Raw genomic sequence first — 18,223 nt, 5'->3', positions numbered from 1 at the left:
TGCTCTCTCTCTCTCTCTCTCTCTGTATCTCTGTGTCTCAAATGAATAAATAAAATCTTTTTTAAAAGGATATATGCACCCTTATGTTTATTGCAGCATTATTTACAATAGCCAAATTATGGAAGCAGCCCAAGTGTCTATCAATAGATGAATGGATAAAGAAGTGGTATATACACACAATAAAATATTATTCAGTCATAAGAGAGAATGAAATCTTGCCATTTGCAACAACATGAGATAGAGCTAGAGAGTATAATGTTAAGCAAAATAAGTCAGAGAAAGACAAATACTAGATTATTTCATTCATATGTGGAATTTAAGAAACAAAATGAAGGGTATGAAAAAGAGAGAGAAACCAAGAAACAGACTCTTAGCTATACAGAACAAACTGATGCTTACCAAAGGGGAGGTGGGGGGAATCAGTGAAATATTTGACGGGAATTAAAGAATACACTTATCATGATGACAACTGAGCAATGTATAGAATTGTTGAATCACTATGTTGTACACCTGAAACTAATATATCATTGTATGTTTATATGTATAACTATACTGGAAATAAAATAAAAACCTTAATAATATAAAAATATTAAGAAGAAACAAAAAATATGTGTATATATGTATGTGTGTATATATGTATATAATGGCTTACTATTTAACCATAAAAAAAGGAAATCATGCCATTTGCAGCAACATAGATAGAACTTGATGGCATTATGCTAAGTGACATAAGACAAAGAAAGGTAAATACTGTGTTATCTCACTTGTATGGGGAATGTAGAAAAAAAAATGAACTCATAGAACTCATAGAGAACAGATTGGTGGTTGTCAGAGGTGGGGAAGGGGAATGGGAAAAATGATGAAAGGGTACAAAAAGATCCAAATTTCAGTTATAAAATCAGTAAGTCATGGAAATGTAATGTACAACATGATGACTATAGTTAATAATACAGTATTGTACATTTGAAAATTGCTAAGAGAATAGATTTAAAAAATTTTTATTCTAAGAATAATAAATTTTGGAACTACATTGATGAATATTAACTTGACTTACTATAGAGATCATTTTACAATATATACAAATATTGAAACATTACATTGTATAACTGAAACTAATGTAATATTTATATGTCAATTATGTATCAGTTTTAAAAATCTACAACCCTAGGAATTTTTTTTAAAAAGTGTAGGTTACAACTTACCACCTTTTTCTAAGCAAGAGTACAAGAGGTCCTAGAGCCTACCCTGCCCAAACTTCGTCACAGCCCTCTGGCAGTCTCCATGTAGACATTTCTTGAATCTTCCCCTCTCCATATCCCTCTTTCCTTACATCCAGGTTCTCCTGGGGCTGACTCCACATATGTTTTAAATTAAACTGAATCCCAATTCACCCTCTCTACCACAGCTGAATTGTTTTCACCTTGGCTTTAAGCAAGGTGATTATAATTTTCTTTTGTTCCAGTTCCTTTCTCTGACCTATAGGACAATGATTCTCAGACTCTGTGGTTAAGGGACCTCTTACAACCTTAATTATAACTGAGGACTCCAAAGAGGTTTTGTTGATGAGTGTTGTAGCTATTGGTATTTATCATATTAGAAACTGAAACTGAAAATATCTTTACTATTTATTACTTCATTTAGAAATAGCAGTAAACTCCTAATAAACATATTTGCATAAATAACATTCTAAATATAGCTACATTTTCTTTAAAAAAGAGTGAAAAAACACATTATTTTACATTTTTGAAACTTTAATGTCTGGCTTCATAGGAAACAGTTGAATTCTTATATCTGCTTCTGCATTCAATCTGTTGTGATATATACTTTTGATTGAAGCATGTTAAATCCTGGTCTCACAAAGATACATAGCTGGAAAATCAGTAGTATTTTAATAATTTTCAGATAATTGTGCCAATATAGCAAATCTTGACAAATAGTAGTTTCTTAAAGGTTAGATGAAATATGTAATATGAAAGTACACTGATGAATTCTTCATATCTGTTTTATCAAAATCCATTGGTCTTACACTTCAAAAGAATAGTTTACCCATGCATTATTTGTAGTACTGGTCACTAAGTTGTGCATCTCTTCTGAATATTAGCACATTTCATTATGTAATATCAAAAATCACATTTAGTAGTATCATCATGGAGCTTGTTAGAAACGTCTTGAAGTATTGGAAAGCTGTCAAGATCATGGTAGCAGATACAAGTTTTTCAAAATTCTAATTTTCACTTGGAAAGCTCAAGTTTTATCACAGGCAACAAACATTATCAGTTGTTTTCCTTGAAGTGACAGTCTCATTTTGTTTATTTTTGAGAAAATGTCTTCCATATATTTGTGTATGAATAACCATAGTTAGTCTGTCAGGTATTCTTTCAAGTAAAAAATGTGTACCATGTACAAAGGGGCCCATAATCCCATAATTCCAATGATTTCACAAGTGCTTTCCTGGAGATACTCACCATACTTTGATATACAGCAGAAGTGCTCTATGTGTGCAGCCACTGAATCATATAGACTATTAAAGAGGCATGGTCTCAAGAGCTGATATTTAGTAAAACTAATACTTTTTACTACTTCATCCAGGAAGTTTGTAAGAGAAACTGGATTTTTTTCCTAATGAGAATGGATGAGGATGAAGAATAGAGACTGCTAACACAATTTAGTGTTACTATGTTGAGTCAGGCACCTGCAATTTTGCCCATCCTTGCTTTTGTACCTTCATGTAAAGGTGCACAGTGGAAAAGCAAATAGCATCTTAGTATTACCATGCAAATAGTGTGATCTTACAAACACCATGAAACATTTACAGAGATTCCCAGGGGTCCATGGACAAGGTTTAAAGAAACTCTGGTCTAGAGTTTTCATGCTCTAACCTTTTTCAGCATATTCAAGGTAAAGAAATTTGGAGGACAGGGATTTTCCAGGAAGGTATAACAGTAAAAGAAGTTCCCAAAATAAATCTAGAAAGTTGGAAGATTTTGATCAGATGAGGTTTTGATAAGGGCTCAGTCCTGAAACAGAATTAAGAGTGAGAATTTTGAGCTGATTGGAAATTGGTTCCAACATATATTTTTGACTTTCAGCTGAGATGATAAGCTGTGGTGAAGGCAGCAGGGCTAAAGGGAGGTGGGGACAAAGACACTGATGATTATCATATGTACCTTTTCTGAACAAATTCAGGGAACTGTTAGTGTGGATGGTAATGTGCTCCTTGTTTTTCTGTCTTGGTACCTACCAAGGCTGCACTTTTTACTGTGACCTTATAAATCCATCCTCCAAACTAAAGGTCAACAAACTTTTTCTGTAAAGGGTCAGGTAGTGAAAATTGTATATTTTGTGGGTCATGCAGTTTGTGTTGCAATACTCAACTCTGCTGTTACAGTGAGTTTCAAAAACGTTATGTATGGACACTGAAATTTGAATATCACAAAATTTTTGTGCGTCAAAAAATATTATTCTTTTCCAACCATTTAAAGAACATTCTTAGGCACTTGGGTGGCTAAGTCAGTTGAGCATCTGACTCTTGGCTTTGGCTCAGGTCATGATCTCAGGGTCATGAGATCGGCCCCAGTTTAGGTTTCTGCTCAGTGTTGAGTCTGCTTGTCCTTCTCCCTCTGCTCTCCCTCCCCTCAAATAAATAAAATCTTTAAAAAATAAAATAATAAAGAACATTCTTAGACTGTGTGCTATACAAAAGTAGATGGTGGGCTGGATTTGGACAGTGAGCCATAATTAGCATACCTTGCTCTTACCCAAAAGAAAAACTCTGATGATAAAAATTTGGAGTTCTATGAAGGGTAACTTGGATAAAACCTTTTAATATTCTTTGATTTCCTATCTTTATTTCAGGCTGACCTTATGCTCTCCTCAGCCACATATATGTGATATTATTCTAACATTGCTGATAAGAAGTCACAAGATCCTTTGACAAAAAAGAAGTCATGGAATATAAAATATACAATATAACATAGCATAATGCAATGTAATATATTGTGATAACAAGACAGTTGAAGTTTTTATTAAATTCTGCCAGTTTTCATCTACAAAGCTATTTCACAAAATTGTGTTTGCACAAAAAAAGGAAAAGAAAGTAAACAAACTCCTCTCTGCATTTGGCCCTAGGCAGAATCAAAAAAACTAAAAGCAGAAACATGAGTTTAAGCAACTCAGTTCTGAAGGATCTAACTTATTAAACAATACTGGTATGAAACCTCAGATTAAGTAACTGAGTTTGCTGTATCCCAGGAATACCCTCCCTGCCCACCCAGCCTCTTTGGAGTCTAGAGGCTCTTCAAGTCCTAATTCAAATCTTATCATCTCTGTAAAGTATTCCCTTGTCTAAGCCATCTCTCCTTACCTGAATTCCTAGGCATTTATTTATGGTACTATTTATTTGATAATCATATGGATTTAGTAGGGTCTTTTCTGGTATTTTCTTAAACTGTTTTTTGACTCCTCAAGGTTTAACTGTAAACTTCTAGAGAATCACAATCCTCCTTTAGTTTCTTGTAATTTCTAGGTTTAGTATAATGCCTCATGCACCATAACAGCAACTCACCAAGTACTTGGTTAAAATCAAATGCAAGTAAAATAATGCATTTTTTGTTTATTATTCTTCATGATTTCTCCATTCAATTTCTTCCTTATTCTCCCAGGAAGAAAATTTCCCCATTAGTATTCATCCTGCTTTAGATTTTATTTTTTATCTATTCAAAAAATTTTAAAATCTAACATGAAATTTACAGACTAACATTATTTAATTTATTCAGCACATTGATACTATTGCCTAATTATGTGCCCTTTCATTTTTTTTTTCAAATTCTACTAATCTAACTACACTGAGGTACCTTTTAATGTGTACAGGGGTTTTGAGTCATGCTGAGTTGGATTCTTACCATGAACGGGGTTATTTAGATCACTGATGTTCAAAAAACTTCTGAAGTGTAGAATTCAAATACAGGTATATATTTAACATATAGGTAATGGTGTTGAGAAGCATAAAATTGCCATATCGATTTTGAAAAGCAAATAACAATGCCCATCACAATTTTGAATACAGATACCCTTTGACCCATCAAATGCAATTTTAGCATTTTGTTTTAGGTATATACTTACAAAAGCATTTCAAGATATATGAATAAGAATGTTTATTATAGTATAATTTAGAGTAGGAAAAATATGCAACAACCTAAATGCCCATTAAGTATGGAATTTGTTGAATAAATATGCTATTTTCATAAAATAAAACACTGCATTATATTTATTTCTTATTTTTTTCATTTCATATCTTTATTTGTACACTGATTACATCTTTGAGAGCTTATTTTTTTAATTTTACTTTATAATGTTATGTTAATCACCATACATTACATCATTAGTTTTTGATATAGTGTTCCATGATTCATTGTTTGCATATAACACCAAATGTTCAATTCAATATGTGCCCCTCTTTAATACCCATCACCAGGCTAACCCATCCCCCAACCCCCCTCCCCTCTAGAACCCTCAGTTTGTTTCTCAGAGTTCATTGTCTCTCATGGTTCATCTCCCCCTCCAATTTCATCCCCCTCCATTTTTCCCTTCCTACTATCTTCTTTTTTTTTTTTTTTTAAACATATAATGTATTATTTGTTACAGAAGTACAGGTCTGTGATTCAACGGTCTTACACAATTCACAGCGCTCACCATATCACATACCCTCCCCAATGTCTATCACCCAACCACCCTATCTCTCCCAACCCCCACCAGTCCAGCAACCCTCAGGTTGTTTCCTGAGATTAAGAATTCCTCCTATCAGTGAGATCATATGATATATGTCTTTCTCTGATTGACTTATTTCACTCAGCCTGATACCCTCTAGTTCCATCCCCGTCGTTGCAAATGACAAAATTTGGGGGTTTTTTGATGGCTGCATAATATTCCATTGTATATATACACCACATCTTCTTTATCCATTCATCTGTTGATGGACATCTTTGCTCTTTCCATAGTTTGGCTATTGTGGATATTGCTGCTAACATTGGGGTGCATGTACCCTTTTGGATCACTACATTTGTATATTTGGGGTAAATACCCAGTAATGCAATTGCTGGGTCGTACAGTAGCTCTATTTTCAACTTTTTGAGGAAGCTCCATACTGTTTTCCAGAGTGGCTGCACCAGCTTGCATTCCCACCAACAGTGTAGGAGGGTTCCCCTTTCTCTGGAACCTCGCCATCTGTCATTTCCTGACTTGTTAATTTTAACCATTCTGACTGGTATGAGGTGGTATCACATTGAGGCTTTGATTTGGATTTCCCTGATGCCAAGCGATGTTGAGGACTTTTTCATGTGCGTTTTGGCCATTTGGATGTCTTCTTTGGGAAAATGTCTGTTCATGTCTTCTGCCCATTTCTTTTTTTAAAAATTTTATTTATTTTATTTTTTTATTTTATTATGTTATCTTAATCACCATACATTACATCATTAGTTTTTGATGTAGTGTTCCATGATTCATTGTTTGCGTACAACACCCAGTGCTCCATTCAGTACGTGCCCTCTTAATACCCATCTGCCCATTTCTTGATTGGATTATTTGTTCTTTGGGTATTGAGTTTGGTAAGTTCTTTATAGATTTTGGATACTAGCCCTTTATCTGTTGTGTCATTTGCAAATATCTTCTACTATTCTGTCAGTTGTCTTTTGGTTTTGTGGACTGTTTCTTTTGCTGTGCAAAAGCTTTTTATCTTGATGAAGACCCAATAGTTCATTTTTGCCCTTGCTTCCCTTGCCTTTGGTGATGTTTCTAGGAAGAAGTTGCTGTGGCTGAGGTCGAAGAGGTTGCTGCCTGTGTTCTCCTTTAGGATTTTGATGGACTCCTGTCTCACATTGAAGTCTTTCAACAATTTGGAGTCTATTTTTGTGTGTGGTGTAAGGAAATGGTCCAGTTTCATTCTTCTGCATGTGGCTGTCTGGTTTTCCCAACACCATTTGTTGAAGAGACTGTTTTTTTCCATTGGACATTCTTTCTTGTTTTGTCAAAGATGAGTTGACCATAGAGTTGAGGGTCCATTTCTGGGCTCTCTATTCTGTTCCATTGATCGATGTGTCTGTTTTTGTGCCAGTATCATATTGTCTTGATGATACAGCTTTTTAATAGAGGTTGAAGTCCAGAATTGTGATGCCACCAGTTTTGCTCTTCTTTTTCAACATTCCTCTGGCTATTCGGGGTCTTTTCTGGTTCCATACAAATTTTAGGATTATTTGTTACATTTCTTTGGAAAAAGTGGATGGTATTTTGATAGCGATTGCATTAAATGTATAATTTGTGCTAGGTAGCAGTGACATCTTCACAATATTTGTTTTTCCAATCCATGAGCATGGAACGTTTTTCCATTTCTTTGTGTCTTCCTCAATTTCTTTCATGAGTATTTTATAGTTTTCTGAGTACAGATTCTTTGCCTCTTTGATTAGATTTATCCCTAGGTATCTTATGGTTCTGGGTGCAATTGTAAATGGGATCAACTCCTTAATTTCTCTTTCTTCTATATTATTCCTGGTGTATGGAATGCCACTGATTTCTGTTCATTGATTTTATATGCTGCCACTTTACTGAATTCCTGTATGAGTTCTAGCAGTTTGGGTTTTCCACATAAAGTATCATATCATCTGCAGAGAGTGAGAGTTTGACTTCTTCTTTGCTGATTCAGATGCCTTTTATTTCTTTTTGTTGTCTGATTGCTGTGGCTGGGACTTCTAGTACTATGTTGAATAGCAGTGGTGATAGTGGACATCCCTGCCGTGTTCCTGACCTTAGGGGGAAAGCTCTCAGTTTTCCCTGCATTGTATTTAAAAGAATGAGACATGTCTATATATGCCAATATTGAAAACTTTCTAAAATTTATTATTTAGTAGTTGAAAAATCAAGGTGGTGTGTGGGGCAAATAGTTTGGTTTCATTTGAAAATATAAAAAGGACATTACTTACACAGGGTTATGCAAAAAAACCCATTACTTTCCCCAAGAATACACACAGAATTGTTAACTGTGATAATATTTAGTAAAAAATATTAAAAGCTCAGAGAAGGAGACCTCTACTTTTTTATTTGGTACCTCTATATAACATGTGTCTAAAAAATATCTCGTATAGAGGTATCGCAAACATTAAATCTGAACTCATAGCAGTGCTTGGCAAGTAGCAAATGCTCCTTTATCTCATCCTCATGTCTAGTCACTACTCCATTTTTTTTCAGAAAATATTTATCCCAAATTAGAAAATACATAAATGGTGATGAATCATCATTCAATTGGTGGTGTTATTCTGTGTATTTAACTTGCAAACCTAGATTTTTTTACTACCCCTACACAAAATTTACTGTTTTCTGGTTTGTTTTGAATTGGCAAAATAAAATAAATCTATATTTTAAAGGGTTTTTTTTTCTCTTAATCTTCTTGTTTAAACTGGTATATATATCTAGACACAGGCAATTTTTAAAATACTCTTACTTATATTTCTTTAGGTAAAAACACAGTTATAAGATGCTGATTCAGCATGACTCATGAAAAGATAATATTTTATCTCACATCCTAATAGCCTGGTTAATCCAAAATAAGAATTCCCTTACCAAGCCCACATGAAAGGGAACAGAAGTAAAGAAAAGAAAAGGGAGAGTAAAAAGGAAGGAAATAAATTAAGAGAAATCCTCTCTTCTTGGGAGGCCAGCATGATATAGGCCAGAACAGAAATCAGAAGCACCTTAAAGAAAGTATGTACCCATCCCATCTGCATTAACTTGCTACACTTGAATTGTTACCTTTATACTCTAAGATATTTTCACTAAAAAGAAAAAAGGATTTTTCATTATTTAGTCTGGTTTGAGTTGCTTATCAGAAAGCCAAATTACCTAATGTCAGTGTATTTCTATGAGAACCAAGGAAAACCAAATATTGTTCAGCCTTAGTTTTTCCGAAGTGTTAAGACTCAGCCCCTGTAGATATTGACCTTGCCACAATGTGTCTCCTGCCAACTGTACCTCATGGCAACAATAAAGGCTTTGTGAAAGCAGCATGGATTCCTCAGGAGTCTGTATAATGCTTTCCTGGAATGTGGGTGGACAAATCCTAGTAAATACATGAGGCTTATCAAACTAAACCTATACTTAAGGCATACTCAGAGTGAGGGAAAACTTTAAAAAGCAGTATGTTGAAATTCTCTTATAAAAGGTCATAACCTGATATGGTAATGTTACAGAAACTTACTTGGGTACTGTTAGAGCTTGGAGAGAAAAAAAAGACCCACAGAAGAGATCTCTAACATGGCCCTTTCATTTAAAGCTGAATATACAGGAAATTTTTCTGACTTGCCAAAGTTGATGCAAGAAGTTAATATATCTATGAAGAGAATTTGAAAGAGCTGCATGAAATGAATGAGAGGTTATTCATTAGAGAATATATTTACCTTCAACTACTCATTATAAAAGTAATCATGGAATACTTGAAATAATCAAATCTAGAACCAACCCTAAATCTTGTTTTGGCCAATTTGACTCCCCTTCCCACCAACCATTTATCAGAGCTAAAATACTAATCTGAATTTACTTTTTCTTTCCAGCATGGATTTAGTAAACTCTATGGAATAAAGCGTAGTTTTAAAAAACTCAAAAGTCATGATCTAATGGACACACTTGTGAACTATGAGAGTATTAACTGTTAGAAGTATGTGTAGAGTGCTAATGTAATGCAGTGCAAAAGAACACTAATGTAGATGGGGGTATCACAAAGGCTTCTTAGAAGGAACACTCTAACACAATTCAAAGAACAAGTAGGAGATGGTCATGTAGACAGGAGAGGACATCCAGATAGAGAAAAAAGCATATGCAATGACCCAGGAATATGAAAGTTTTCGTGACAATTTATATTACAACACAAGTTGCAAAAGAATGATCTTGATTATGAGATTAGATAAGCAGCCACAGAATATACAGAGTTTTTGTTGCCATGTTGAGTTTCAACTTATGAAGGTTGACCTGAGACTTTTGAAACAGTAATTCTGCACCTGTGGTAAAACAAGTAACAGGGCATCTTTCTTTCTTTTTTTTCTTTTTTAAGAATTTATTTATTTATTTATTTATTTATTTATTTATTTATTTGAGAGAGTGAGAGAGAGAATGAGAGAAAGAGTGGGAGGAGGGGCGGAGGGAGAAGCAGACTCTGCTGAGCAAGGAGCCTGACTCGAGACTTAACCCCAGGTTGGGGATTATGACCTGAGCTGAAGGCGGATGCTTAAATGGACTGAGCCACCCAGGCGCCCAAGGGCATCTTTGCATAGGTGACCAAAATGAGATTAATTCATAATCTAAGGACAAATGAGTATGCTTAGAGAGAAATAGATAATTTTGAGAAAGGTCAAAGGAAATACATGAGTAGCAATCAGCTTTTCTTGATGTAAGCAATGCATCTATAAAGTGGAATATAAAGTGGAATATATAAAGTAACAATGGATAAAAAAGACACTTTCCAATTTTACTCTTGGGTTATAGAACTGGAAGTGTTGCTGAGCCACAGTAATTCTCTCAATATAGCTACATTCACCCTATGGTATTTACTCAAGTTTTGCAGTGCTTTTATAATTTTGTATTTTTAACAGGAAAGTCACCATTTATCCTTTTTTTAATTCTTTTTTACCTACTTGTCTAACCAGATTTTAAGTTCCTATTTTATGGGTAAAAATATTATATAAGTTCATATTTCTAGCATAGCACCTTAGATAATGTAGGATATTAATCTCTCTCTCTCCCTTTTTTAGTTTTGAGATACTATTTGGAAATGGAGATCCACAATGATTTTCTTTTTGCAAACCTCTGTACTAGGAAAATAGCTAAATGTCATTATCTAAAGCATAGACATAATTTCATACCTGTTAGATTTTCTCTTATCATAAGTCATCAGGAAGTCTAGAGCTGTGATGAAGTCTTTATTAACTATGTCAAGCTGTGGGGCAGGCATTTTGTATATTAACTTTCACACTAATTGATTCTCATTTTCTTTTACTCAAGTTCATTTAAATTTAAAAAAATCATGTGTTTGTATAAACTCTCTCAAATCCTTTATGAAAGCAGTGGGGTATAAATTAGAAGATAAACTCTACATACTGCAACATTCAATAAATATTCATGGTTCGCTATCAGAGAATGTGCACAATGTCAACCCAGAATAAGAGAGAATATGACAAATCTTGGTCATGTAACTTCGCTGTGACCATCCACTGCACTGTCTATTCAAGTAAGTATTTCCTCCCATTCTGCTTCACAGAAATAATGAGATACCAGTATTAGAGTTTCTTCCAAGGAAATTTCCTGGACTGAATGGAATAATTAAATAAGCTGAGTATGCTGAGGTTATCCAGGCATCACTACTGAGGAACTTGTCTTTTCCTTAAAGTCTAAACCTTTCAGTTTAATGGGGTTACAAGTGTTATCATAAGCCTTTCCTTTTGAGTGCATATGAAAATAAAATAAACCCTCTGCTAAATAAGAATTTAAATAACTAATCCTTATGCTGCTTCAATGGCTGGTTGAGGCACTAGAAATGAGAGAGAAAATAATATTGCACTTTTCAGAAAATGAAAGAATTTTTAAAATATTTGGTCACTGCACTAAAGACTCCTGGCAGAAGATCCTTTTCAGAATGACCCAAGCTCTAACCTTAATATAAACAATTAGTTGGAGTTTCTCTCCATCTCTTCTTCCTTCCCTACTTTTCTACTTATAATAGATTGCTCACTCTATGGTATGCCATCAAGATCCCTGCTCCAGGGGTGCCTGGGTGGCTCGGTTGAGCATTTGACTCTTGGTTTCAGCTCAGGTCATGATCTCGGGGTCCTGGATTGAGCCCCAGGTCAAGCCTACATGGGGCTCTGTGCTCAGTGTAGAGTCTACTTGTCCTTCTCCCTCCCCCTCTGCCTTTCCCCCCTCCTGCTCCCCCATTTATGCATGCGTGTGCTCTCTCTCTTGCTCTCTCACATACATAAATAAATAAAATCTTAAAGAAAAAAGATCCTTAATCTAGAATTGAGGCATTCATCCCCCATCCCACCCCACCCCAGCTATTTAGAATGTTAGGGCTGGTGGCTCACAATAAGTCCCTCTTGAGGATTTCAGCTGAAGACTCCTTAAAGGCAACAGAAGCCAGAAGAAATGGAATAATATGCTCAAGTGCTGAAAGTAAATACCTATCACTCTAAAATTCTACAATCTGCTAAATGATGATCCAAAGGTGGAGCAAACTGAAGAAGTTCAACAAAGGAAGACTGAGAGAACTTATATTTAATTGATCCTCACTGAAAGAACTGCTAAAGGAGATACATCAAGAAAATGAAAATTGAACCTCCCCAAAAAAGAGTGAAATACAAGAACTAATGAATGGTAAACATGTTAGAGAAGCTACCCAATTCAACAGCAATCACAATGACCACTAAAATTAGTATAGAGAAACACATTGGAAGTAAAGTTCTGAACAATATCATATAATATGCTATGATAGGAGGTAAACAGACAAAGTGTTCTGACATCCTTGTGTCAATTGAGAGTTGAAATGAGATACTTATTAACTTCAAACACAAATAAGTAGATACCTTAAAAATGTAAAAGTATCCGTCAAAAATACTGAATGTATAACTTTCCAAGTATTAGTGGGACATAAAGTAGAAAAGGAGAACTTAATCAACCCATCAGAGTGTATAAAAGAAGACACAGATAGCAAGAGTATTTATGGGTCCTGTAATGAGTCTCAGAAACCCCATGATGAGGTATTCATTCATCCCCTCAGATACCAAGCGTTGGCTGTTGATGGCTAATCCTTGAAGGGAGATACCTTTGCACCCTTTCTCTGGTGACAGCCTCTATCCAGTAACTAGTCAAAGCAGGAATATAAATCTCCAACTCATTTGTTTCAAGATGAGATGACTCTTAAGAGCCATTTAGCTCTAGAGCTCCCTGACTATATGATGAGCTGAGAGTTTTGCTACAAACGCATAACAGTTTAATTCCTTGCTTTGTCTAATCTTGCCTCCTTCTTTCCCTTACACATATTAATCACAAAAACAATCCCCAATAACCTCCTAAATATAATTCTCTATCTTTGATTCTTCTACCCAGGAACCTGGACTAAGGCAATTATCCCATATGTGCTAGACATCAGTAGACAAAGATGAGTAGAATTAGAAGATAAGATATATCAAAGGAGTTCAAAGCTAATTTATCAAAATAGTTATACTGTAGGTTCTGGATTCAGACTTGCCACTTACAAGCTACTCCTTGAGCCTCAGTTTCCTTACCTACAGAATAAGGTTGCTGTATGCAATGGACTGAATATTTGTGCCTCAAACCCTATTCATATGTGGATTTTCTAATTCCCAGTGTTATGGTAATTTGGGAGGTAATTAGGGTAATGCAATCAAGAAGGTAGATCCCTCATGTTAGGATTAATGTTGTATGAGAAGAGACAGGAGAGAGCTTGCTCTCCCTCTGAGCTCACAAAGAGGTCATGGTGAGCACATGGTAAGACAATGCACGCTTATATGCCAAAAGAAGAGCTCTCAGAATAAAACCTACCTTGATGGCACCTTCATCTTAGACTCTTCAGTCTCCAGAACTGTGAGAAATAAATTTCTGTTGTTTAAGCCACCAAGTCTATGGTATTTTGTTATAGCAGCCTGAACTGACTAAAACATTGGTAGTTAACTAAGGAAGTGCTTAAATAGTACTTAGACAATATTATTCATCACATATGAAAATCCTGAGAGCATAAAAAGAAAAAAAGCTAAAATCAGAATAGCGTGTTTTGCTTCAAAGAAGACTTTGAAATAAGGTGACTTTAAATTTAAACTTGAGAGATGAATAGGACACTGTCAAATAGGGCAGAATTGAGATACAGTGCCAAGCAGAAGAAAGAACATGAACCAAATCACAGATGTGTGGCAAACTGCAAATAATCTACATGGGATGGTGCATAGTTAAAGGTGGCAACAAGTAGGACTGGAAAGATTTGAGCTAGTCTAGGCAGCTTGGATTTTATTCTGTAGTATGTAATAGGAAACTCCAGTGCCTTTATAAATGAATGTGACATGAATAGATTTGTATTTTTAAAAGGTAACTGCTCACCACAGTGGGAAGGATATATTTAAAAAGCTAAGGAGAATCTGGAAGCCAGAACACATGCAAGAAATCTGTTGCATTGATCTAAGAAAAAGATGAGAAACAGTTTGAACTAGGTCAGTGGCAGAAGAAATTGATAATGAATGATTGATTTTAAAAACACTTAGGAGGCAAAGTCAAAAGGATTTGGGATGCATAGGTGAAAGTAGAGAAAGAAGGAAAAGTCAAAGCCAGTCTCCAATTGTTTTAACTTAAGAGGTTGAGAAATGGGAGAAACTTTTATCTTGAACATGATCAGTTTAAGATATTAGATTAGCAAAGAATTATGTAAGAAAACCAGAGTGAAAAAAGCTAAATAAAACTCAAATAAAACAATACTTGAAGAGTGGTGTCATTGTGTATGGAGAAACAGCCTTCATATGTCAGTGTGTCTGCAAAATAATTTTCCACCTGGTTAGATTAGCATATGGAAGTGTGTTTCTTCTCCCATGAAAAAAGAATGCTTAGGCAGTGAATACATAACAAGTCATAGTACTTCACTCTGAATACCTGGATGTGGGTTTTCAATGGACAATTCAGACTGTATTTCATGCACTGTTCACCAATAATTTATAATATGCATAAATAGCCTTCTCTATTAGATTTATATCCATGCATTTAAATTAAGATCCACTTAGTCTGATGCCTGAGAGTCTAGCTGAAAATACGCCAAAAGTTTGGCTTTTAAGTTTTCAAGCTTTGGGGGGATTAATTCATCTACCAGAAGCATAATAATTCCATATGTCCAAGTTTAGATGTATTTGCTACTTCTGAAAGAAACAATGATGACACTATGCTGACTTTCAAAATGAATCAAATAAAAGGAAAAGCATAATTCAAAGCCAAATTGGGATTCATTTGCACATATTTGGGACTTAAAAGATTTTTGTCATCATTTGACTGGAGCCCTGTTGGAAACTATTTATGAGTCATTTCCAGAGAGCTCTTTTCAGGATGCTCAGCTTTAAATTGCACTAAAGCCCTGTTTTGCTTTCCCTGATCATGCAACCAACTGACTGCCTTTTTATAATTGTGTCTCTGATGCCCTGTCAGTAGGACAACTGTAAAGCCATCTTTAAATTTAGTGAAAACATGAAGCCAAGATGAGATTTAGCACTTGAACTCCCAACTCAAGAGGTTGTATTGTAAAAGAAGGCAGACTCAAATGAAATTAGAAAATTTCATCTGGACATAAAACCATTCATTCTTAAGGCCTTAAAATGGCTGCCTGGGAGAAACTATACCTCTTAAATTTTTTAATAATACTCTTAAATATCAAAGAGTTCTAGTGGCAAGTCTGTAGGAAATTTTATAAGTATTTCATGACAAAAATGAGCTTTACTGTCAAATTGTATTTATTGCTGTTTTCACTCATTCAACAATGGCTCTCTTTTTTGGAAGGGTGTGTTATACTGTGTTTCTCCAACCAATCAGCATACATTCACTAAGTTCCTAGGGATGCTGAAATGTTCTTGAAGAAGAAAAAGTAAAATATTTTTATACATGTGTATAAACACTTGTTATGCTTAAAAACAGTAGACTATCACATAAGACAAAATAGGGCAGAGGGGTACTCTGGCAGAGATAATGTTACATAGAATTATGTACATTGAAACAAATAATGCAATATATGTTAAGAAAAAAAAGAAGAAGAAGGTAGCGGGAGGGGAAGAATGAAGCGGGGGAAATCAGAGGGGTAGATGAATCATGAGAGACGATGGACTCTGAAAAACAAACTGAGGGTTCTAGAGGGGAGGGGGGTGGGAGGATGGGTTAGCCTGGTGGTGGGTATTGAGGAGGGCACATTTTGCATGGAGCACTGGGTGTTATGCACAAACAATGAATCATGGAACACTTCATCTAAAACTAATGATGTAATGTATGGGGATTAACATAAGAATAAAAAAATCTAAATGTAAGAAAAACAGAAATTACATTTAAAATAGTTATTTAAAAAAATCAAATAATAGTCAAGTGAATAAATAAAAAACAAATGTCTACCCTGCAGTCAAAAAAAAAAAAAAAGAATTATGTACATTGATCATTATTTATATAGCCCAAAGTGAACCATCATGGTCATTATTTCAGACAACAGTGCTATTTTTAGAAATTCTATCCATTTGAAGTTTCTAAAAAAGCTTCCTTTATTCTGTATTTCTCTGATTTTCAAAGTCCAGAATGAATAGTATTATATTCGTGCATCTGTGGAGATTTGAAACATGTCCTCAAAGTTCTTTGACTTTTCTTTTTGAAAGGAAAAGTTAAAGTCCTCTCCTAGAATTTGAGCTCTGACTGCTTACCCAGTGGAAGTAATGCTGTCCTAGTGTCTGGACCCAGGTTTGTAAAACTAGGAACTTTCACTTTCTATATCTTAGCACACTCTTTCTTAAAATTCAGACATAACACTCTGAGGAAGTCAAGCTGCCCAATGGAGACACCTATGCAGAGAAAAATCTATAGCCAAAGATAAAGTAGATACTACCACCATAGTTGAGTTGACCCAGCCAATGTCAGGTGAAATGGAGATGAGAGATATCCCCACTGAATCCTGCTTAAACTGAAAATTCATAAGAAAAAGACTTAAAAAACCAAAATTACTAAAAACATCAAAACAAATAGAAGGTCTATAAATTACTCTGTGTGTGTGTGTGTGTGTGTGTGAGTGAGTGTTTATACATACACAGTGAAATTTAAAACTAAAATAAAAGTTGAGTCACTGATTAGATGCAATTAAAGGGAGGTTTAATAAAGAAGAAGTTAAAAACTGGAAAACTGCATGTAATGTAACACCAAAAGCAAAAAAAGGATAGAAAACATGAAGGATAAAGAAAAATGGAGCTTTGTGTTGATGAATGAGGAATAAATAACATGGAATAATGGCTGAAACTTATCCAGAATTTAAGAAAGACATATATTCTCCATTAAAATATCCAAAGTATTAATAACAGGATAAATAGCAGGATGTACACATTTAGAATACTTTAGTCTAAGTGAAAACAATAAAATTTTTGAAGTATCCAGAGGAAAAACACAGTTTACTTACAATGAACTGAAAAAAAAAATTGATTACCTACTTCTCAACAGCAGTAATAAAAGACAGAAGATAGTGGTAAAATATCTTTCACATACTAAGAGAAGACAAATATCAATCTAGAGTTCTATTCTCAAAACACAATTATTCTAAAACTAAAAAGAAACTAAACAAAAACTTAGAGAATTTATTATTATTAATGGGAAACATTATTGTTCTGTTGTGACATGTCACTCATAATAGCTTCCTCCAAAGAGATATAAACTAGTGCAAATCTAGACCTCCATCTATCCCTTTAATCAAGAAAACTCAGGAAAATTTAAGAGAAACATCTCTACAGAGTGAATCTCTTATTGCTTAGGAGTGAGCTGCCCACAGAAAGCATATCTTCTGTTCAGCTCCTCTAAAGACATCACCTCTGCCACTGTTTTATACCTTCTTTAGCTAATGAAGAAAATATTGTGTCCTTTTATACCTATCCAAATGTCTTTCTCAACTGTCAGAACATGGACAGGGATAAAGGGCACAACTTACAAGGGACCCTTTGAAAACTCCAACAATCACCTACAGACTCTCACTAAAAGAATATGTAAAGGATAAAAATAAGAAAAATAACCCTGGAAGGAAATTCTTGGATTCTAGAAGGAATTGTGAATAAATTAAATTATTTAAAATGTAGGTAAGAATAAACAAATAGTGGTTATATAAACTAATTATATTAATGTTGAATTGGTTGGATTTAAAAAAAAAAAACTCCAGATATTAAGTCTGGATAACATTACTGAATGAACTGGAAAGAGAATGGTGACCAGAATTAAACTTGTATTGTTCAAGGAAAGAGTAAAAATTCTATTAATTTTAGGCATTATAAAGTATGAATATTACAATTTCAATAGCAATGATCAAAAGAATTTAAAAGAAATTATATTGTCCAAACAATAATGGAAAAACAAAATCAGAAAAAAGCATGACAAATCCCAAACAGAGTCAAGAGGAAAAATAAGGACTAAAAAAAGG

Source organism: Mirounga leonina, unplaced genomic scaffold (assembly GCF_011800145.1).
Source record: "Mirounga leonina isolate KUSES-001 unplaced genomic scaffold, KU_Mleo_1.0 Mir_260, whole genome shotgun sequence".
NCBI lineage: Eukaryota > Metazoa > Chordata > Mammalia > Carnivora > Phocidae > Mirounga > Mirounga leonina.
Note: the sequence above shows the minus strand (reverse complement) of the source record.